This window comes from Cherax quadricarinatus, chromosome 16 (assembly GCF_038502225.1).
Source record: "Cherax quadricarinatus isolate ZL_2023a chromosome 16, ASM3850222v1, whole genome shotgun sequence".
Classification (NCBI taxonomy): domain Eukaryota; kingdom Metazoa; phylum Arthropoda; class Malacostraca; order Decapoda; family Parastacidae; genus Cherax; species Cherax quadricarinatus.
In genome coordinates this window covers 18303895-18328548 of record NC_091307.1, presented here as the reverse complement: position 1 = coordinate 18328548, position 24654 = coordinate 18303895, and positions in this window count along the sequence as shown.

Genomic DNA, 24654 nt, shown 5'->3' with positions numbered 1-24654 from the left:
GACGAACTGATAAATGAAGGAGAGAGAGAGAGAGAGAGAGAGAGAGAGAGAGAGAGAGAGAGAGAGAGAGAGAGAGAGAGAGAGAGAGAGAGAGAGAGAGAGAGAGGCTGGTAGACTGTACCATACTTCCTGATACAATCTACCCATCTGCTATAGTCATTATTACCATCATAATCACTCGTACCATCACCACCACTATCATCACCTGTACCATCACCACCACTATCATCACTTTCTTTATCATTACCACTATTACCACCTGCACCATTACCACCACTATCATCACCTGCACCATCACCACCACTATCATCACCTGTACCATCACCACCACTATCATCAGGCTGGTAGACTGTACCATACTTCCTGATACAATCTACCCATCTGCTATAGTCATTATTACCATCATAATCACTCGTACCATCACCACCACTATCATCACCTGCACCATTACCACCACTATCATCACCTGCACCATCACCACCACTATCATCACCTGTACCATCACCACCACTATCATCACCTGTACCATCACCACCACTATCATCACCTGTACCATCACCACCACTATCATCACTTTCTTTATCATTACCACTATTACCACCTGCACCATTACCACCACTATCATCACCTGCACCATCACCACCACTATCATCACCTGTACCATCACCACCACTATCATCACCTGTACCATCACCACCACTATCATCACTTTCTTCATCATTACCACTATTACCACCTGCACCATTATCACCACTATCATCACCTGCACCATCACAACTATCACCATCACTTGCATCCCCACTACCACTATCCTCACCATCACCTACTATCATCTGCACCATCATCCTATCACATAAAAATTCTTTAAATACCAATTTCGGCAAATGTTGGCTTTACTCATTCTCTGTTTTTATACTTAGTGTCACAAAAGTCCTTTAACAACTGTTTTCTATACGCCTAAAAACTTGATAAATTTCAAAATCTCAAGGGCTATAATTTTCTGCCTAATATTAGTTTTAAAGTTTTACCATATGGATTTCCTTGGCTAATTAATGGGGTTTATAGCCTATCACTACACAAGGGTAATTAAGTCTGCAAGTAACCTCATCACCCTAAAACAATGATTTAAAGTGAATTCTCAGTGTATATATACAGATATACATCTCTATTATATTTTTTTTTATCTCTAAGCTTTTTTTCAAGTTAGTTTGCTTTTTTTATTACATTTACATCCTGCGTTCGCTTTTCTTATTACTTTCTTTACATTTCCTTACATTTTCTTTATTTTCTCCCAGATCACAATTCTTCCTGGTTTTGTTCGCTTTAAGGAACCGACTTTTTAAATTTTCTGTTAAGTCCCCAACATAAACTGTTTAATTATTTTGTAATATTTCTTTGTGTATTATACTTTCTCTTTACCTTCCTACCATTTCCTTTATTCCTCCTCATTCTGTTCCTCCCCAAAATGCACATCTCTTTTCTCTTCCTCCATTTTCTCAGTCTCATGAAACAGTGAAATTAGAATTACACTTTAATATACTGAAACGTACACCACAGTTAGTAGGCCACGTTACAGGCATTTCCGAACCTGACCCCGTGTTTACCTGCTGACGACAGTGATGACCACGAGCCTTTCCTCCTGAGATAAACATTCACAATTGTATTAAACATCAACTTCTGCAGTAAATGTCCGCCCCTCCAAGGAACATCCACCATTACATCGAACATTCATCCACCAGTACAAGCATCAACTAGTATAAACACCCTCCACAAAAAATATTCCACAAACATCCGCTAAACATCGTTCTCTCCCTCCCTATCGTGTTCTTACACTGTACCAGCCGTCCACGTACTAACCATCACCAGCGAAATTTTTTCCATAATGTCACTATCCCCGCCGAGCATTGAGAAACTCTGTGTCGCCAAATATTCTGGGGGAGCCCGGGCGGAGTGGCTAGCCAGGCTAAATAAGTACTGTCAGCTTTGCATGCTAATGCTGAACGCTGAGCTCCAGATCGGCCAAATGATGATGGCCCGAGTCTTAGCCCGAAGATACACGGCATCTTCGCCAGCGTCTTTGAAATATTTCATTGGTCACTAGGTGCATATATGTTGTCATGAGACGGTACCAAATAAAAAAAAAGTGGAACAAGTATATATATATATATATATATATATATATATATATATATATATATATATATATATATATATATATATATATATACACAAACACTGATCTCTGGCTGAAGGAGACTCGAACCTACGAACCTTAGGACAAGGTACGCAGTGCTTTACCAATCTACCCACACTGGACAATACCTTGGCGTGTAGCTTGCGCTACACGTATATTTCGCCTGCTCTCGCGAATTCCTTGCATTGTTAAAATCTCTAGTAAGGCTGATGCTTGCAGGGGATGAGATGAAAAGCTGTAAGCCTTCTCCCTCAAAGCTGGCTGCCTTGGATCAAACGTGTAGCGCAAGCTACACGCCAAGGTATTGTCCAGTGTAGGTAGATTGGTAAAGGACTGCGTACCTTGTCCTAAGGTTCGTAGGTTCGAGTGTCCTTCAGCCAGAGATCAGTGTTTGTGTATATTTCGCCTGCTCTCGCGAATTCCTTGCATATATATATATATATATATATATATATATATATATATATATATATATATATATATATATATATATATATATATTTAAATTATATAGGGAAGTACCACCTCTATAGCTGGAATGGGGACCCTCATCCTCAGAGAAGACAATAAACGTACCTCAGAGAAAACTCAAGGTTCTCCCCGGAGCTGTTTGAATATTTTCTTCTCCTACCACCCCCTATATATTTTTTATTCTATGTGAACATTTATTAATAAACAAAATACATTTACAGAAAAAAACATAAACATGAATACAATGGCACAATGTATCAAAGATGATGAATTTCCTCCAGCTCCTCCGAGGCTGGACGTGAGCCAAGTATGCAGCAAGCATTTCCCCTCTGGATGGCGACGTATGGCGATGTATGTAAATATACATATATTTGGAAGAAAATTTCCCGAGCTGAAAAAAATATAATGCATCCAACTCATTTCTAAATTAACAATTCATCATTGCCTTCATTCACTTATGACAATGAATTTTATACATTTACCACAAAAAAAAAGAAATTATTACAGTTCGTTGAACTGAAATCTTTTATCAACAATTTTAAAACTATTAATAAATTTAATTTTTGGGCAACATTAGAAAACTTTTCCAAGTCGGTATTTTTTTATGATTTTCTTGACAATTTTAAATACTGATTAAGTTTTAATAAATTTAGCTCTCTTAAATCAGCTTCCACTGGCCACTTTTCGTCCACACTTTGAGCTTCACTAAGACCACTGTGTGAGAGACGCCAGTGAAAGGCTCCATGTAAGTGCATGTGTGTTTTCTTAATGTTTTCTTAATCACTGGCCAACAACAGCAAAAAAAAAAATCGTTGCCAAAGCTATTTGAAGGTATTTTAGGGTTTCTGAAATGGCAATAGTTTTTTTCAAATTAGCTCTAGTTTGTGAGATATAGCCTACCTTTCTTCAATTTACCGGGAACTTAGCCATAACGCGCGTATATGTATATGTACTGACAATTCTTATATACAGATAGTTTTAATAAAGATTAGAATTTTATTTTTAAGTGAGAATATTATAACATTTATTTTGATATTTTTTTTCCCAGATAAACGAGAGTTCTTTTGCAACATTTGGGACGAATATTATTTGCAAAAACAAAGAAAAAAACATCACAGAACACAATATGGGAAAGTTTTAGTCTCACACGATTGTATTACAGGTGAAGCGGTTTTTTTTCTGGTCAGTATTCTTTTGTAGACAAAAGATAGCAGTCTATCAAAAATGTGAGGTTTGTTTCAGTTAAGCTGCAAACCGTCTTTGTAGGACAGATAGTGTTATAAAAATGAAGCAAAATATTAGAAAAAATTACTCATTTTCAAAATATTAGAGAAAAATTACTCATTTTCAAAATATTAGAGAAAAAGTACTCATTTTCAAAATATTAGAGAAAAATTACTCATTTTCTAAACATTAGAGAAAAATTACTCATTTTCATAGAGGAAGAAGACTAGGAGCGACCTATGTTGAAGGTTTTGTAGATCAAACGTTTTCTTTCGCGCATCTTGATGGGGTAATCACCCCTACAGATTTAGCACTTCCCTATGCATATAATATTCATAAAATTATAGCATAGCATTGTTGGCTTTAATTTTCATCTGTCAAATATTTTGTCTGAAAGTATTATGATAAGCGTCAGATCTCAGACTTATCATGTTTTTGCCTGTGACTTACGTACCAGAGTTAATTTGTATCTTATTTGTCCAATCAATATGTTATTTCATGAGTGTTTTGAAAAATGATCCTGAGCGTCTTGAAATTTTGAAAGCTGGATAATGTATGTGCCTTCTTAAGTGTAAATATATGTTAAAAAGCTAATAGAAGCATAAAAAATTTGCAAAAATTCAGCAATCCTAAAACTTCCAACATGTCTGAGTGTTTTAGAGAGCTTACTTCCACATGACTTTCAGAGCTGTATTTTTAAGCCGGAATGAGACCACTGGAGTCTTATTGTTGTAAAAAAAAGAGGGAAGGAATAATCTGCATTGCCGTACAGTGGAGGAAGATCCGCTGTGTCGCTGTAAATGGAGCCTGAGTTTCGTTGTGTTATCATAAAAGAGCCATCAGCGTCGCTCGTGTCGTCGTCAAGGGGGTCCTTTGTCTCATTGTGTTGTTGCGGGATGGTCCCAGGAACTGTTCTGTTGTTGTAAAAAAGAAGAAAAAGATATTGTGGGAAGACAGCTATCGCCACGACACTCGACTTTGCATTGATCTACCAGCAGCGAGATGGTGGGTTTGGTTCTCGCGTCTACACTTCCTACGCGAGAGTCATGGGTACTAGATGTGGAGAGCTCAGGAATTATGGGAGATGCTGTGTGAACGAGGACATAAAACAGCGTGAGACTGTATTATAACCTTTCACACAAAAAAAAAAAAAAAAAAAAAAAAACTTTAATGCAAGTTTCATATTATTGATAGCATACGATACAGACAAGTTGATGAATAAAACAAGTCCTATACATGAGTATCCTCATTGCCGAAACGTTCAGCCTTTACAGCAGGCGAAATGTTTCCTTACATCCATTTGTGGGTTCGTTGCCTTCTCGGCCCAGAAAGATACAAAATACTGTCACTGGCAAGTGATGTCTATCTCGGTGTTACATACATGAAATTATATTTTCACCATTTTTTTTATTTATAAGATGTTGAAAAGTATATTCCCTCTGACTCCACCAAGCTAATTAGCAACTCCCACTATGAACATTAAAATGGTATAAAATACCGACAGGTTGTTAGGTAAGACACATATGCAACATTTAGTTATCTTTATTTCGAAACGTTTCGCTTACACAGTAGGCTTCGGTCGAGTACAGAAAAGTTGATAGAAGCAGAAGATACTTGAAGACGATGTAATCAGTCCATCACCCTTGAAGTTTTGAGGTGGTCAGTCCCTCAGTCTGGAGAAGAGTATTGTTCCATAGTCTGAAACAATATGGAGTTGAAGTGACAGGATGGAGCCTTATATAGCGCCAGGAGGTGAGACGTAGGTCACATAGAGAGACGGCTCTTGACTCTCGCCCAGGCAGGTCATAGCAGCTCTCCTTACTTACTCTGTCTCCCTACGATCCCCGTTGGGGAGGGGAACCTTTACCAGCGTCGTCTTCGCCTTGACTTGCATGATGAGCTACGCAAATCGTGTAAAGATCAAGCCAAAAAGTGGTATCGTTGATGATTCAACGAAGATTGCTCTTGCAACCGCTGTTCAGGGAGCACTACAAGTAAAATTCAACACCATTTTGTCACTGAAGGAAGCATTCATTGTTGTGTGTCACGATGATGCTGAAGCAGAGAAACTACTCACTACAGAAGCCACCACTACTCTTACTGCTCAAGGGTTTACTGTTACGTCATCTCCTGCCCTCAGGGCAAGGAAATCAGTATTCCTTAAAAAACTTGACAAGATTCTGACGTCTCAATCAACTGCTGAACTCAAGTCATCCATCGAGTCGCAAAATACTTGGGCTACTGTTGACAGCATTACAAAAATTCCAACTGCAACGTCCATGCTCAAGGTCACCTTCACCGACGTGAACATGGCTGCCACTGCTCTGAACGAAGGTCTTGCTGTCTACTACTATTACATCAGCCCTACCTACATTGAAGCAGAGAGATATCACTACATCCAACATTGCTGGAACTGTTATTCATACCATCACACCACCAAAGCATGTCCAGTAAAAGACAAGAAGTTCTGCACTACTTGTGGTAGTGAGGGACACACCTTCAGTTCCTGCACCGCTGCTACTCCAACACAACCTTCGTGCTTAAACTGCAAGTGTAATGACCACCATACACTGGCAGCAAAATGTCCTACAAGAAAGGATATTATGAAGAAAACACAAGATGCAGCAAAGAAAAAACCTACTAGCAACACTCCAACGTATGCAGCAATTGCAAAAAATTACTTCAAGCATCTACTCAGCCCGCCTCCACCATCATCACTCCTCCAACATGTGACGTAACCAAGATCCACTACTGTTTATTATACGTTCACATGCAGAACATGGCTGTACCCGGATCCTTTAACTCTACCATCAACGAGTTATTTGCATTGAATAATATGCCAGCATTCATATTCCCAGCATCTCCACCTTCGGAAGAAATACTAAAATTCACCAAGGACCTAATTAACACCTCTATGCCAGCAGCTCCTACACCACCAACAACTAGTGACGTCACTCCAACAACGTCCAATGAGAAGTCTCCATCGCCTCCACTCCTCAAAGAAACCGACCAATCAGAAGCCTTTCCACTAGAAACATCTTCCCATTCGTCCATTGCAGATGAAGTTGAAAATGCACATTCACCAGCACCAACACTACCATCCCATGACTCAAGATTAGATACTGTACCAGATGAAGATGACGACAAGTACATTGATTGGGGTGAAGTATCTTTCTACACCACAGCAAATCATCCTCAAGACATGGAGCCATCTGAACTCAAATCTCACCTCATCCAAAAAACAGTCAAGTTTGTCGTCGAATCTTCCAAACATGCTTGTATAGTTGACCTTCCAAGCCTTATAAAGCATGCTGAAAAATGCATTCAAGACCCTCGATATCGACACTTGTTAACTCGTCTCATGATAATTCCTCTCCAACAATTTAAACGTCTTGACAATGGAACTATACTCTCCAAGAACACTTTCATGTTAAAAAAACGCCACAGTTCCAAATAACCACCAAGCCATTATGAAACGACCAATCAACGTTGAGCTCCTCCCTTGTCGCCTGCAGCCACCAATCACCATCAAGATGCAGCAATCTTCCATCCAGCAAGTTGCAGTCTGCACCCGAAGAGTTCCTGCTGTCTTCTATATCGTCTTCGTTATTGTTTATCCAGGCTTAGCAGTTGGGTCTAGTCCTGACTCTTCTCTCTTCGACTCAAGACATCCCTTTCACCGTCTATTCTTCGCACTGTCCCCACTTGCCCCTCGCCCCTCGTGGGTCCTTACCTGTGAGTCCTTCGTTCGTTCGTTCGTAGGTCACTAGTAGAGGTAAGAATGTTGTCGTTGGAAGGTCAGGTCCCTCTCAAATCCCGCCATTCTCACTAGTAGAACTTGACAAAGTTGATTTTAGGTCTGTACCAAGATACCCTTGTGTTGCCGTGTCTGACAGAGTGAACATTAAAATGGTATAAAATACCGACAGGTTGTTAGGTAAGACACATATGCAACATTTAGGTATCTTTATTTCGAAACGTTTCGCCTACACAGTAGGCTTCTTCAGTCGAGTATAGAAAAGTTGATAGAAGCAGAAGATACTTGAAGACGATGTAATCAGTCCATCACTGATAAAGATACCTAAATGTTGCATATGTGTCTTAACTAACAACTCCCACTATCACGCTCTGTCCTGTATAACGTCACTGAAGACATAAAAAACAATAATATGACACTGAAGTGTGGCTAACTTCGTTGAACTATGGCTGCTGGCGAGAGACAAAGCAGTGCCCAGTTGTCACCAGTTTCTGCTTCTCCTGAAGGGGCTGGCGCAGTGAATGTCGTGACTTGAGCCTTCAGCTGCGGTATATTAGCTACGCGCGACTAATTAAGCCAATTCCAGCCTTGTTTATGAAGCTTCTGGAGGCTGTTCAACATCATTACATTCTGTCCCTGGAAATTAACCTCAAACTCCTGCCTTCATAACTTGGTGAGCACGGCAGCGAGGAGCAGTCTCTGAGTTGTGAAATGAGTCTATGTGTGAGTATGAATGTAAACATCTTGCTTCTGCTGCTTGTTTACTGTTGAAACGTAAATTAAATAATCATGTATATTTAGCAAATTCAGGATACGCTTAATACATTTTTATATGAATAATTACAATTTTATATGAATAATTAAAATAACCGTAGTTTTAATAAGCTTTGCGTAAACCTTGGTTCCTGCAAAGTCCGTTAACGGGATTTTCACCTGCTAGGTTTTATGAACATTAAGATCCTTGATATCCTATTTTGTATGAGAGCCGCATTCAGTGCTGGCAATACAAAGGAGTATATGAAAAATTTATAGATATGTTTTTATTATATTGTCGAAGAGTAATCGGAAGCCCATGTAAATTTTTTTTATTCATGGGTATAGCAAAACTCCATCACGATTAATTCACTAGTGCCCCCTCCCCCATGTTCTGATCTTCCCATGACAAATAGCTTTTCCATTTTACTCTCTGGCTCGCCGCTCTACCAGTGTTTTGAAATCTGGCTCCCAGAGGCTTTCCTCGTATCTCCTGCTCCAGGTTTTAGAACCTGCCTGGTGGCAAATCTCCAAAGTTTTTCCCGGTTATATCCTTACTTTAATATAAGCTTCAGTCTCGTTCTGCGTACTCGGTGCTCTTGCTTCCCTGTGGCGTTGCTGCCTCTAATCGACAAGTGTTTATAACACTTCTCTGTCTAGACACTTACGTCCACGAGGACATTTCTTCGTTAACAATCACAACTTCTCTCTCCATTATCTGGTAAACATTACTTCTGTCGGAAGTCGAAATATGTAAACAACTTTAACTTCATATATGTTTGCACGTAGGTCCGTACCTCTCATAGTAAGTGTTATATATATATATATATATATATATATATATATATATATATATATATATATGTCGTGCCGAATAGGCAGAACTTGCGATTTTGGCTTAAATAGCAACGCTCATCTTGCCATATAGGACGTGAAAATTTGTGTATGCAATAATTTCGCCCAAATCATTCTGAAGCTAACGAAAAAAATATATTTCACTGTGTTTGTTTAGTATTAAATTACTGTAAACAAATCTAAAATATATTTAGTTGGGTTAGACTAAAATAAATTGCTCTTGTTATAATAAGGTTAGGTAAGTTATCTAAGTTCCTTTTGGTGCAAAATTATAGATTTTTACATCAACATTAAAGAAAAAAATATATCTTTAAACGTATAAGAGAAAATTTTAGAAAGAACTTAATTTTAAATGAGTTCTTGCTAATTGACCAGTTTTACATATTCGGCACGACATATATATATATATATATATATATATATATATATATATATATATATATATATATATATATATATATATATATATATATATATATATATACACAAAACATCCACTCTGAAAAAATAGAGAAATTCCAAGCGCATTTGTGACTACTCACATTATCAAGGAACTATGAAAGTAAAGCATCCAAGGAAGCTATATAAGGGGTCAGGCCAGCACCTCAATATCAGATCCCACAACGGTTAAACACCTGACGCGCACCGACCCAACTTGGATAGGTCCTTTGCACAACTCACCCCACAAACTATTCTACCCAAGAAAATTTAAAAATTATTTGTCCAGTGTATTATTAAATTCTTCCCAAATTCTATTAATTATAAATGGATCTAATTTATATAAACCAAAGGAAATATTCATATTATTGTCAAAACTCCTTTTTATGAAACAAGATTCAATTATATTCCTGTCGACCATGGACTTGCTTGATACTACTTTCTCAACTTTTTGAAAATCAATTGGATGGTTAAAATCTCTTACATGAATAAATAGAGCATTGGAATCTTGTCCAGTTCTAATGCTATATTTATGTTGTTTTAATCTTAGTTCGAGATTTTTACCAGTTTGACCGTAATAAACTTTTTCGCAAATTTTACAAGGAATCTTATAGACACATCCATCAGCATTTTGGGGGGAATTCTTTATCAAAAGTTTTTTTTACTGTATCAAGATTTTTGAATACAACTTTAATATTAAAAGTCTTAAGAAGAGAAGGCATATCAACCAAATATGAAACTGGCTCCATAGGGTCAGTTTCATATAAATTATCCAAATGGCTTGTTGATATTTTGAGCCCTATTGTTGGCAAAATTTCTAACTTTAATGTTAAAAACAACATAGACTTGGTTGATAAATTAAGCTCCTTGACTGACTTAAATGATTTTAACATGGTTAGTTTTGATGTTACTTCCTTGTTTACGAAAGTTCCTGTTGATGATTTATTAAGTTTCTTATCTGAAGAACTCGTTAACTATGATTTACCATTGCCAGTTCCTACTATCATTAAACTTATTAAACTTTGCATTGTCGATGCAAAATTTGTATTTAATGATAAATTTTACACTCAGAAGTTTGGTATGGCAATGGGAAATCCTCTTTCACCTGTTCTTAGTAACCTATACATGGAATTTTTTGAAACAAGGTTACTTAACACAATCCTCCCTAATAGAGCTAAATGGTTCAGATATGTTGATGATATTTTGTGTCTTATGCCCAAAAATGTAGATATACACCATTTCCTTGGAAAATTAAATAGCTTAGCCCATTCTATAAACTTTACTGTTGAGTTTGAAGAAAATAACTCATTGCCTTTTCTAGATGTTTTAATTATTAAGGGTAATAATGAATTCAAATTTAAAATTTACAGAAAACCTACAAATAACTGTTCCTATGTCCACTATTATTCCTCGCATCAAGATAGAGTCAAACTGTCTGTTTTCTCATCAATGTTTCTGAGAGCTTTACGAATTTGTAGTCCTGAGTTCATAGATGAGGAAATATCCAAAATTTATGAAATAGGTAATGATTTAAAATACCCAAGAAATGTAATTGATAAATCTTTTAAAGTTGCTAGAAATACTTTTTACAATCCAAAAAGGGACAACCAGCCTTATTCAACTAAAAATATGTTGGTTCTCCCTTACCATGAAAACTTGGTTGATATGCCTTCTCTTAAGACTTTTAATATTAAAGTTGTATTCAAAAATCTTGATACAGTAAAAAAACTTTTGATAAAGAATTCCCCCCAAAATGCTGATGGATGTGTCTATAAGATTCCTTGTAAAATTTGCGATAAAGTTTATTACGGTCAAACTGGTAAAAATCTCGAACTAAGATTAAAACAACATAAATATAGCATTAGAACTGGACAAGATTCCAATGTTCTATTTATTCATGTAAGAGATTTTAACCATCCAATTGATTTTCAAAAAGTTGAGAAAGTAGTATCAAGCAAGTCCATGGTCGACAGGAATATAATTGAATCTTGTTTCATAAAAAGCAGTTTTGACAATAATATGAATATTTCCTTTGGTTTATATAAATTAGATCCATTTATAATTAATAGAATTTGGGAAGAATTTAATAATACACTGGACAAATAATTTTTAAATTTTCTTGGGTAGAATAGTTTGTGGGGTGAGTTGTGCAAAGGACCTATCCAAGTTGGGTCGGCGCGCGTCAGGTGTTTAACCGTTGTGGGATCTGATAGTGATGTGCTGGCCAGACCCCTTATATAGCTTCCTTGGATGCTTTATTTTCATAGTTCCTTGATAATGTGAGTAGTCACAAATGCGCTTGGAATTTCTCTATTTTTTCAGAGTGGTTGTTTTGCATATTCCGAAATCACCTGTTTACTGTGATCTTATTGCATATATATATATATATATATATATATATATATATATATATATATATATATATATATATATATATATATATATATATATATATATGCAATAAGATCACTGTAATATATGCAAAACAACCACTGTGAAAGAATAGTGAAATTCCAAGCGCTTTCGTGACCTCTCACATTATGAAGGAACTATAGTTCCTTGATAATGTGAGAGGTCACGAAAGTGCTTGGAATTTCACAGTGGTTGTTTTGCATATATATATATATATATATATATATATATATATATATATATATATATATATATATATATATATATATATATATATATATATATATATTGATTTATTTTTATTTTCGTGTGTGTATGTTTCGAAGTAAACAAATGGAGATGACCCGCTAGCTATTCCCTTTCACCGCTCTGATGAACACTTTTGGGATTTTGCGTTAACCCAACAGGCTAAATGATCAAAAGCGAACTTTATTACAAATTTGTTGGTAATATGCCTCTGGCTGGTCCATGATAACAAGTAGCATATAGGTTCCCAGGGATTACCTCTAATTAAAGGCCGCTCCACTTGTTATTAATATTATCGTTTTTTTTTAATATTAATAATTTTTTTGGTGGGCTGGTTATTGTTGCTGCTTAATATTCATGGCGTAAAATACTGGTGGAGTTACAAATACAGTGAGGTACTCGGTAGCATATTAAACTTTAAAGACAAGATTTTTTATATATATATTTATATATATATATATATATATATATATATATATATATATATATATATATATATATATATTTAAATATAAATAAATATATGTGTGCCATGTATGTACTCACAACAAGGGTGGCATGTTGAGTGGTACTGGCCACCTGATGTCTGAGACACAAGGCCGAGTGGATTAACGCGTCTCGGAATTATGGCAGGTTTCTCAATATTTGTGCTAAAGGATCGTGGGGTTCGATTACCGGCCAGTCGTAGTATTGTTAAGTGTTAAGTGCTGAAAACCACTCGCTCGTGGATGCATTAATATATGTCGTGCCGATTAAGTAAAACTTGCGATTTTGGCTTAAATAATTTAGCAAAGTACTTCTTGCCGAATAAGGCAAACGAAAATTTGTGTATAGAATAATTTAGCAAAGATAATTCTGAATCTAACGAAAAAAATATATTTCCTTGTGTTTATTAATCTATTCGGCACCATATATATATATATATATATATATATATATATATATATATATATATATATATATATATATATATATATATATATATACGTATATATATAATTATAGATAGGTTGGTAGACAGCAGACACCCAGGGAGGTACTACCGTCCTGCCAAGTGAGTGTAAAACTGAAACCTGTAATTGTTTTACATGATGGTAGGATTGCTGTTTTTTTTTCTGTCTCATAAACACGCGGGATACCAGGTATATCTTGTTACTTCTACTTACACTTAGGTCACACTACACATACATGTACAAGCATATATATACATACCCATCTGGATTTTCTATTTTCTTAATAGTTCTTGTTCTTTATTTCCTCTAATCTCCATGGGGAAGTGGCACAGAATTCTTACTCTGTAAGCCACACGTGTCGTGAAAGGCAACTTAAATGCTAGGAGCCAAGGGCTAGTAACCCCTTCTTCTGTATAAATTACTAAATTTAAAAAGAAAATCTGTATAAATTACTAAATTTAAAAAGAAAAACTTTCGTTTTTCTTTTTAGGTCACCCTGCCTCGGTGGGATACGGCCGGTTTGTTGAATGCAATATATATTATATTTATAGTGTGTGTGTGTGTGTGTGTGTGTGTGTGTGTGTGTGTGTGTGTGTGTGTGTGTGTGTGTGTGTGCGCATTTTGTATATAAAGCTCTCTTTAGGACTATACGAAGTGTAGTATAATGAAAGGTTCTGTTACAGGTGTTTCTATCTTCCAAGTTTGCTTGCTGTCTAATTATTCACTACACTGTGTGAGCATAAAGGTTGAGAGATGAAGCGAACTAGATAGAGGAATATCTTAAGGACGTCTTTTACGATGAGAGTTGTAGCTACAGGAAAAGTTTTTGTGATTATATAGGTCATTAGAACATTGTATATCAGTGTTTTTAGATGTAGAGCTAACAATGAAGTCAATCTAAAACAATAAAGTGTATGAAAATCTCGAGAAGCTTCAGGGATGGTGTAGCAAGTAATTGACAGAGTTCAGCCCCTTGAAGATACAAGGCAATAAAACTCGGATCTTGGGAAAGGCGGTCACAGACAATGCATTTGATGAAGAACTAACAATATCACAGAAATCAGAGAGGCAAAAAAAAAAAAAAAATGGCTCCAGGAGTAGACATCGTGCCAAACATATTCCGTGAAACACAAACAGAATAATGACAAGGGCGTCTGTAGGAGACTGAAATACACGAGCTGCACCGTAGTGAATAAAAAAAATTTAGAACCTTTATACTCCATTATGAAATTCTGAGCTGACCAAGTTTTAAAAGAAGTTTGAGATGCATACCACCAAGTTGTTACTGGAGGTAATGGGTAAGAGCTACGAGGAACGGCTGTCTGATAGAGACTGATAGTTGAAGAACGCAGAATAAGAGCGGATATAATGAGCTATAAAATATTCTGGGGCAACAATAGAGAAAGCATGGACAGGTGGTTTGATTTAGAAGAGAACTGGATGTTGCTAAACAGCATAATGCCCAAGTGACATCATACTGTAAAGGTTTAAGGCAGCAAAGAAATGGAACGAGCTGGGAACGTTATAAGTTGATTTCAAACATGCCATCAAGAGTGAACTAGTCAAAGGTAAAGCATGTTAGAACGAAAGCAAATGTGGTGGGCCCAAGAGCCATAACTCACTAATATGAAACTAAAATAGGCAATTATAAACGCATACTGAACCCAACTCTCGATGTTACTATACCTAAGAGCTTTAGTTTTGCCCAGCAACCCTTAACCTGTGTCATTAAAATTTCATCAGAGCTCTCGAGAAGCTAGTATGAATATACTGTGTGTAATTTATTATGAAAATCGCACAGCAACTGACATTTACATATTCAATGAATACTAAGTTTTTGCCACCCATATTCAAACGTATTGACGCTCGCGAGCATTTGCACACACCATCTTTGTGCTTCTGCAGGCTAAGGTCTACTGGAGCGTGAGGTCTCCTGCAAGATGCAGCGGCAGCTTTGCTGTTAATATGAAGGAGGTTGCAGGTAATGTGAAGGAGGTTGCAGGTAATGTGAAGGAGGTTGCAGGTAATGTGAAGGAGGTTGCAGGTAATGTGAAGGAGGTTGCAGGTAATGTGAAGAAGGTTGCAGGTAATGTGAAGGTTGCATTTGGCATAAAAGAGAAGACACCTCTTAGTGTATTGCACAGCATTGATGTTTTTGGTTAAATAAGTATCCAAATACATACAGAAAAGAAAAAGCTCTTGTGGCATGCAAAGAGTACGTAACCTTTATTCGGCGCATGTACACACCCTCATTTACAGGCTATCTCTCCCAACCAGCGAACCAGGTAACTAAGAGTTGATGGGGCCCCGTCGTTCAACTAGTAACCAGGTTCCAGCCAATAATAAGATGGTTTTGGCAATCGCAGAGGTTATGTGGGTACCACTCTCCTGTCTGCCCTTGTCATTCCCATTCTAGAGCTGGTTGAAGCACGGTCTGCTCTCTTGTGGCTTCTATTCTGCCTTGCTTACCGTGGAGTGCACTAATACCTATCACTGTACATAGTGTATATAGTGTACATATTGCTGTTCTAAATTGGTGAAGGATAATATAAATCAAAACTTTTCTGCTGTGTTTATTTTGCTCCCTTTACAACCAGGATAACAGGCCATTTGGACTCCTGGGTTTTAATATGGGGGCCTGTCCGGGAGCTGGAGCTGGACTTAGAGAAAGGGTTGAGCCTAGGGTGAAGCTGGTAGCAGGAACATTGTGCAGCTTGCTGTCTGGCATTGCATTAGCTTTGCCAACGCTTTACAAATTTTGCGTGTCAGTTACTTTGCTATGGTCAGCCTTGCTATTGTGTGATCGTTCAACAGCTCGCTACTAGCTTGTTCGGTGTGCTCGCTTCGCTACGGTCAATCTTGTAGAACAGTGTGTAGCTGGCTGTCTGGCATTGCTTTGCAAATTTTGCGTGTCAGTTGCTACTAGACTGTTCGGTGTGGAGAATTTTGCAGTCAGCTTTGCTATTGCGTATCCACCTTGTATGCGTATTCTGCAATCGTACTGTGCATAGCTAAGCGTGTTCTGCAAATAATGTTACGTTGAGGTATTTTGCAATCGTACTGTGCATAGCTAAGTGTGTTCTGCAAATTAAGGTGTTACGTTAGGATTCTGCAATCGTACTGTGCATAGCGAATAACTTATGCCACCTAGACGAGTCAGACGTCTGGTGTCGGCATATACTTTGCATAACCTACCTAAATTGTCCCTACAGCGTTGTTGGAAAATTGCTCGTTCCATTGGCATTAAATACAAACGCACTCTCACAGCTGCGCAACTGCGTTCACTGATTGCTGACAAACTTCGAGAAGAAGAGATGGCACATCAGACTCCTCCCTCTATGGGAGCTAGGGCAAAAACTACTATGTTCTCGCAGGAGGAAGATGATATATCAACGGAGCAAAATAGTCAGTATAGTGCAGCAGGGTTGTCTCAAGGTGAATCAGCGGCGTTGGCACTTGAGCTGGCAAAAATCAGTCTTGAGCAGACTAGGGAACAGAGAGCATTTGCAAAAGAAGAATTTGATAGGGAAAGAGAAAGGAGGCAGTTTTCGTATTCTGTAAGTGATTTTAGTTTAAAGAAAGCAGTACAGCTTGTTCCCCGCTTCAGTGAGGCCGAACCAGAACAATTTTTCGAAAGCTTCGAAAATCAGGCTCGAGCCTTGAGGTGGCTGGAACAGCATTGGGCATCGTTGGTTCACACAGCATTGTTTGGTAAGGCACAGGAATTTACGTCAGTGTTAAATGACACTGATTTTTCTGATTATCAAGTAGTGAAAACCACAGTTTTGGGAGCATATACATATAACCCAGCTAAGTACAAAAAATTATTTAAGCTGGGCAGACGACAGCTTGGCTAATCCCTAGTTGACTTTGTGCGACAACAGACCAAAGCTTTTACCAGCTGGTATAAAGCAAGTGGTGTCGCCACCTTTGAGGAGCTGGTACAGCTTATTCTGATTGGCAACCTGCTGGAGTCTGTGGGACCAGAGGTTAGTCTTTCTGCAGGATCGTGACTTAACCACTGCATTGGAAGCAGCCAGGTTGGCTGATACCTTCGAAACTAACCGCTCCTTGTCCGAGCGGTCCCGTCTCTCTTTTCAACAGCCTGGCATGAGCAGAGATAGTCAACCTTGGAGAATGAAGTGCCAGCCGGAGGGAGAACGTCTACGTCAGCCAACTAAGTCACCTGGTGAGCCACGCTTCTCATCTTATGGTCCACCTGCTGAGAGACAAACTACTCAACATGGTGCATCTCGACAATAGTATCCAGAGAGACACCAGCCAGAGCGACACCAGTTGCAACGTCAGCAGGGAGTAAAGGGCAAGCCTGTCGTCTGCTTCCTCTGTAACAAAGTAGGTCACATCCGTCCCAACTGCCCCCACAAACCCCAACCCATCGGGAAAATCTCTAATATCCCTAGTAACATGTCTCCAAGAGAAGTAGAAAAAGGGATGGCCCCTTATTATTGTAAGAGTCTTATTTCCCTTCATGAAAACTCAGAAACAACTGAAGTCAAAACCTTTAGAGATACTGGAGCATATTGCTCACTTATAAGAGAAGGAATATTACCCCTTTCAAAGAACACTTCCTTGAATTCCTCTGTTTTATTAGAAGCATTTGGAGGAGCTATATATTCTGTCCCTTTGCATAAAATTTATGTACAGTGCAAATATTACACTGGGTACTTGACTGTGGGTGTATCCAAAGGATTCTCCATGAAAGATGCCGTGTTATTACTGGGTAATAACATTAATACTGCTAGTGTGTCCTGAACCTATAATGATTAATTCTTCTCCGGTGTTGGCCATAACTCGGACAACATCCCAAGGGTTGTCTGGCGAGAATGTTGACCTATCCTTGGACGACTCCGATCTCGGAATAGCCACGTTGTTTTATGAGGCACACCGGCCGGAGCCTCGTAAATCAAGTGAACAGACCCCGATCAAGCCTTCCTATTCCCAGGTTGCAGGATTGCAAGATATCTCTGTTTCCATGCCCGAGGGACTGTCCTTCCGGGAAGAACAACGAAAGGACCCTTCTTTAAAATTCGCTTTTCAGGCAGCCATGGGTAAATACTCTTTGGATCATCCGGTCAAGTATGAACTTAAAAACGATTATTTGATCTGCACTTAGACTGGTAAGGAGATAGAGGGCCGGCAATTGTATGACAGGTTAGTGGTTCCAACAAAGTATAGACCTCAAATATTGAATATAGCTCATAATACTTCATTAGGAGGTCACTTAGGAATTACAAAGACCTTGTATAGAATCACAAAAGAATTTTATTGGCCAAAATTAAAGCAGGATATGAAGAATCATATCAGGTGTTGCCGAGAATGTCAGCAAGTAGGGAAACCTGGACATTTCATTAAACCTGCACCTCTCCAACCTATACCTGCTGATGGAGAACCTTTTGCAGATATAATTATAGATTGTGTAGGTCCACTACCTAGGTCAAAGTCTGGAAATCAGTATTTATTTACCATTATGGATAAAGTAACCAGATATCCTGAAGCAATTCCCATGAGCAGTATTAATACTAAAGCTATTCTCAAAGCTTAAACAAAATTTATTTCTTGTTTTGGCATTCTTAAAACTATTCAAAGTGATCAGGGTACTAACTTCACTGCCAAAGCATTTAGAGAAGCATTAACTAGGTTAGGGATAATCCACAATTTATCCACTGCCTATCATCCTCAGTCCCAAGGCGCCTTGGAAAGATTCCATCAGACGTTAAAAACCATGATGAGAACTTTTTGCATGCATTTTCCTACAGACTGGGATGAATCACTACCTTTGTTGCTGTTCTCAGTACGAGAAACGGTGCAAGAGTCTACAGGGTATAGTCCGTTTGAGCTGATCTTTGGGCACAATGTACGAGGTCCTCTTCGGGTGCTCAAAGAAGGATGGATGGGAGAAGACGTTAGCTCAACACTCTACAACCCGTCTTCAAGGTTGCAGGTGGCACGCCAGTTAGCCAAGGCTAAACCTAAAGACAGCTCAAATTAGTAAGATGAAACAGAGGTATGACAGAAGTGCACAATTCCGCTCCTTCCATCCAGGGGACAAGGTGTTGGTGCAGGAACCTATACCTGGCCACACCTTGAAAGCTAGATTTACGGGACCTATGCAAATTGTAAGTAGATTATCTGATGTAAATTATGTGGTAGCTCCCATTGATAAGACTTCAAAAACTAAAACTTACCACATTAATCAATTAAAATCTTTTCATACACCAGATAAAGTTCCAGTAATGACTCTGCCCTCTACCTCTGAGGACGACTCTGATTCTTTGCACTATCTCTGAAATTAATGTTAAACTTTCAAATTCTGTCTTCCTCAAGGATCCTAGCCCTTTAATGGAGGGACTATTTGAAACGCAAGCAACAAGTTTAACTGAGCTTCTACGGTCATACCCTAATATTTTTTCGGATGTGCCGAAAAAATGTACGTTAGGTTATCATGATGTTTATGTGGGCCAGACATCGCAGGTGGTCACCGTCTACAGTGATCACAATCCTCTAGTATATCTCCAAGCCATGAAGAACCACAACACAAGGCTCATGCGTTGGGCTTTACGACTGCAACCCTATTGTATCAAAATTAAACATATTTCCGGCAAAGAAAATATGTTGGCAGACTCATTATCTAGAGTCTAATTATATTATTTAATTAGGTTAGGATGTTAGGTTACTTGTGGTAACCCCTTTCAAGCTCTTTTTTTTATCCCCTGGTGTGGGTTTTTTTTTTTTAGTGAGGGGATGCGGGCTACCGTCCGCCTGTATCTTGGACCTATGCTAGCCCGACTGACTGCTGTCTCACTCCGAGTTTAGGGTTTGGCTTTTGGTCACGAGAAAAGCTGAGCTTTATCTAAGAGTTGGATGATGGAGAGGAAAGGCGGTCCTATTATTTTGTGCCATGGCGGCACGGTTACCAATGGGAGGTGGCAGCCTAATCCTGAGCCTTCTCCGGGTGGGGGTGTGGCATGCAAAGAGTACGTAACCTCTATTCGGCGCATGTACACACCCTCATTTACAGGCTATCTCCCCCAACTAGCGAACCAGGTAACTAAGAGTTGACGATGGGGCCCCGTCGTTCAACTAGTAACCAGGTTCCAGCCAATAATAAGATGGTTTTGGCAATCGCAGAGGTTATGTGGGTATAACTCTCCTGTCTGCCCTTGTCATTCCTATTCTAGAGCTGGTTGAAGCACGGTCTGATCTCTTGTGGCTTCTATTCTGCCTTGCTTACCGTGGAGTGCACTAATACCTATCACTGTACTTAGTGTATATAGTGTACATATTGCTGTTCTAAATTTGTGAAGGATAATATAAATCAAAACTTTTCTGCTGTGTTTATTTTGCTCCCTTTACACCCAGGATAACAGGCCATTTGGACCCCTGGGTTGTAATAACTCTTAAAAAGGAATAGGAGGTAAGAGCAAGACGAAAGCAGCTCTCATATTCAAGTCTGTACGAAGCATTCCAAATATGAAAGATAAAATATCGAGAATCAAAGCCGACAACAAATTTGCTAAATCACAGGAAGATATTTACGAGACAGTATATTTGAAGATCCAGTGTGCATTTAATAAAGTGGAAACCTTAAATAAAGCGAAACCTAATTCCAGCAGAAAAAAATGGATCCCGTTGAAATATTTCAAGAAAGAAGTAAAGAAACAGCTAATAAAAATTGACATAAGTAAAGCATTTTGGCCAGACGAGATATCACCCCCTTTTTTTCTTTAGGAATTTGCGCAATAGTTCTGGCACGGACATCACCATGCTCGACCTCCGAAGAGAACTTCAATCGTCAAGAAACACTTGCTACTATTTACTAAGATCTAACACGCTAACACAGACGTCTGCACGCCTTCTCTGGAGGAAGTGCCGAGACCACCCACTCGTGCAAGACCATCCACTCGAACAAGACCACTCCCTAGTACACCAACGCCATCCACTTGTACGCTACGGCCATCTATTCAACTTGAGGAAGTGCAAATGCAACTCACCTTAGCATCTGGCGAGCTGAAACTCCACACGCGAGGCAGTAAAATTCAAATTGGATTATAATTCCTGGTCTGAAACTAGCGCTCTGCGGCTGATGTTGGTTTCCTCGTAAGAACATATTACACTCAACGGGAGGAGTTCCAATGGAGAGCAGAAGCGTTCTTCTGTTCCCCGGCGTTCACTATTTTAGATACGGGTGGAAAAATATTATGCCTAGCGTAATATTTCCAAGTTATCCTATACTGAATTTACACAGGGGATTAATTTCATGCAGCAGTCATACTCGCTGCTGTTACAGTAAAATGCAAGTACCATAGGTGGACTTGCATTATCGGTACACAGAGAACGGGACTGAGCAAATGAGCACGATGTAAATATTCAGTCATTCATAGGTCTAGCATCGACAAAGAAATTCTGAATTGGTAAATGTTGTGCTGAAGACGACGACGGATAAGAATCCCCACCACACGGAAGAGCTTCAAGCTAATTTCATTATCTTTGTTATTAAGAAACCTCAAGGAAATCTATACTTTTCTGAGAGGACATTATTTACTCTTTCATAAAAGGAAGCAACATTGAAACCCAAAAACATCTTTAGTCCCTGAGTAAAGATGGGTCAGCTAGACAGGGACGAATACTGTTTTGTAGTTGCTAGGAGACAGAAGCCACGCCCAGAGGAAGTCTTGACGTCACACAATGAGTTGGCCAATGGCAGCTAAGAACTTCATGTAGTCATGAAAGTAGGAGTATTTCTTAAGTTCCCTAATAATATATTGACAGGAATGAAACTGTCACACAGATATGAGGTACATTTCTTGGCGTCATTGAAAAAAAGAACATGCAGGCCAATTTTCTTTTATAATAGCCCAAATTCACGCCATATTATCAATTAATTATTTAGCGAGGTCATCGTTATTCTCGTATTAAAGAAGACTCATGGTTTAGAACCAAAAGCTCCAGCTGCGGGTCATCATGTGACTAAGGCACACGTCAGGAACACTCTTCCTGTTTCTTGATAAACTCTACCTAACCTAGCCGTGGCAGAGCGGTGAGACTTGGGAATTACAAGGTGACGTGCTGGCCAGATCACGTCAGAATTAACCGGGGTTGCGAGTCGGAGAATAATAGTGTCCTGTTATCCAGCTGATTCACGCTAATTGCAACTAGGAGTCTACTCAGATTAGGATAAAAGACCTTATTATATAAAAAAGGCTAATATAAAAATGCCGTGCTACTGTACTAAACTAACAAGCATGCAGGTACATTCATTTTACCAAGAGATGGAGTTTTACTGTGCGAGGCTCCACTCTAGAGGAAGACGGGTTGAAGATATAATAATCCATAAAAATGGAGTAACACCCAGGACAAGTAGATATTTAGATATACTGAGCTATGTTACTCTAGCTGGGTTACAACTATGTTCTATTTATGCCTGTACTTGGAGGGTAGTTGGAGGGTACAGCTCCTGGGACCAAAGTATGTTCGTTTGATTAATGGGATTTGAAACTTTTCGACTACGCGAGGGTCATTAAGACCCGCTAGTCAAGAATACTTTAACTATTTGAGTATCCGCTCTGAAGGATATACACTTCTCGCTTTATTTAAATTTTGTATTGTGTTCGAAAGACTTTACAATATTATTTAATTCGATTATTAAACATTTAAAGAGATTATATACAGACCAATGAATATATCTAATTTTATATAGTGCTATGCTGAAAATAACTCCACTAACGTAAATACGTCTTGTGAGATATTCATAACAGTTTTTCTAGTGCTAAAATATATGCCTCTTGTGTACTGCAGCGAGAATTATTGGGAGAGATGTAATTCTTATATCAGTAAATAAATACCTCGATGCCTCTTGGCGGAGTTCACAGTTGAGTGGCCGCTCTGGTGGTCTGGTTGTATTCGCTGTACTTTGGGTATATGACCTCGTTCACTGTTTTGGTCGTATTGTAATAGCGTGTTCACCGTCTGGGTTCTATTCTTCGGCTACGATCGCTGTTTCGTGAGCACTCGGTGGCCGCATTCACTTTCAGTGTTACGTAACCGCTTTCATTTGTGCCGTTTTAAATTTATCCAGTTACCGGGCTCACTTATTTAACTGTGTTGCTTTCGCGATCGCTGCCACAATCATACGCTAACGAAAAGAAAGTCAAGAAGACGCCTCGGTGTGTCCTGGACCAGCGTCAGGTCGCAAATGAGGGAGAAAGCACAGAGAGGACCAGAGGAGAAGCTCGGAATAGATTGGGGGAAGATGGGACTGTTGGTATTGTTGATGCAACGTGGTAGTTGGCGGTAGTTGTGGTATTAGTGGGTTGTGGTGGTGGTAGTAATAGTAACAATAGTAGTAGTGGTAGTGGTAGTAGTAGTAGTAGTAAGAGTAACAGTAGTAACAGTAGTAGTATTAAGAGTAGTAGTAATAGTAATAGTAGTAGTATGTCGTCTTAACTGTTCGTAAGTTTGTGAATGGTCCAGCTACGTAATTGTCAATTTTTTCCGTTCTTTATAGTTACGTTCTTCACAAAGTACGTTCTTCATAGTTACGTCCCTCATCACCAAGGACATTCTTCATAGTTACGTTCATCATCTAGAACGTCCTCGGTGACATTTTAAAAGGTAACTAGAAGGAACAAGTTAGTACTTTTCGTGGAAACAGTGAGTGTCTAGTTTACTACTGCTAGTGAGGCAGTGTTTATACCTGGGATATACACTTTTATACTGAGGATATACTTGTTCATACCCAGAATATACAGGCTTATACACATGTATATCCAGGATATATATGTGTATACCAAGGATATACATATGTATACCATGGATATACATATGTATACCATGGATATACATGTGTATACCAAGGATATACATGTGTATACCAAGGATATATATTTTTATACCTTGTAGACACACGCTTTTATCCAGGATACTCAATGTTTACGCCTATGATATATAACTTTATACCAAGAGCGTTACGCGTTTATACCCAGGATATGTATTTTTTTTACCTAGCATATACATGTTTTTTTTATGTTCAGGATATACATGCTCATACCCAGGATATACACGGTTATACATTGGCTATAGTGTAGTGACAAATTTTTGGTGATATATAACTGAAAATTCTATATATCAAAGACATGAAAAATAACCACTGCGAGAGTTGTATGATAGGTTGAATGATAGGTTGAATGATAGGTTGAATGATAGGTTGAATGATAGGTTGAACGATAGGTTGAATGACAGGTTGAATGATAGGTTGAATGATAGGTTGAATGATAGGTTGAATGATAGGTTGAACGATAGGTTGAACGATAGGTTGAATGACAGGTTGAATG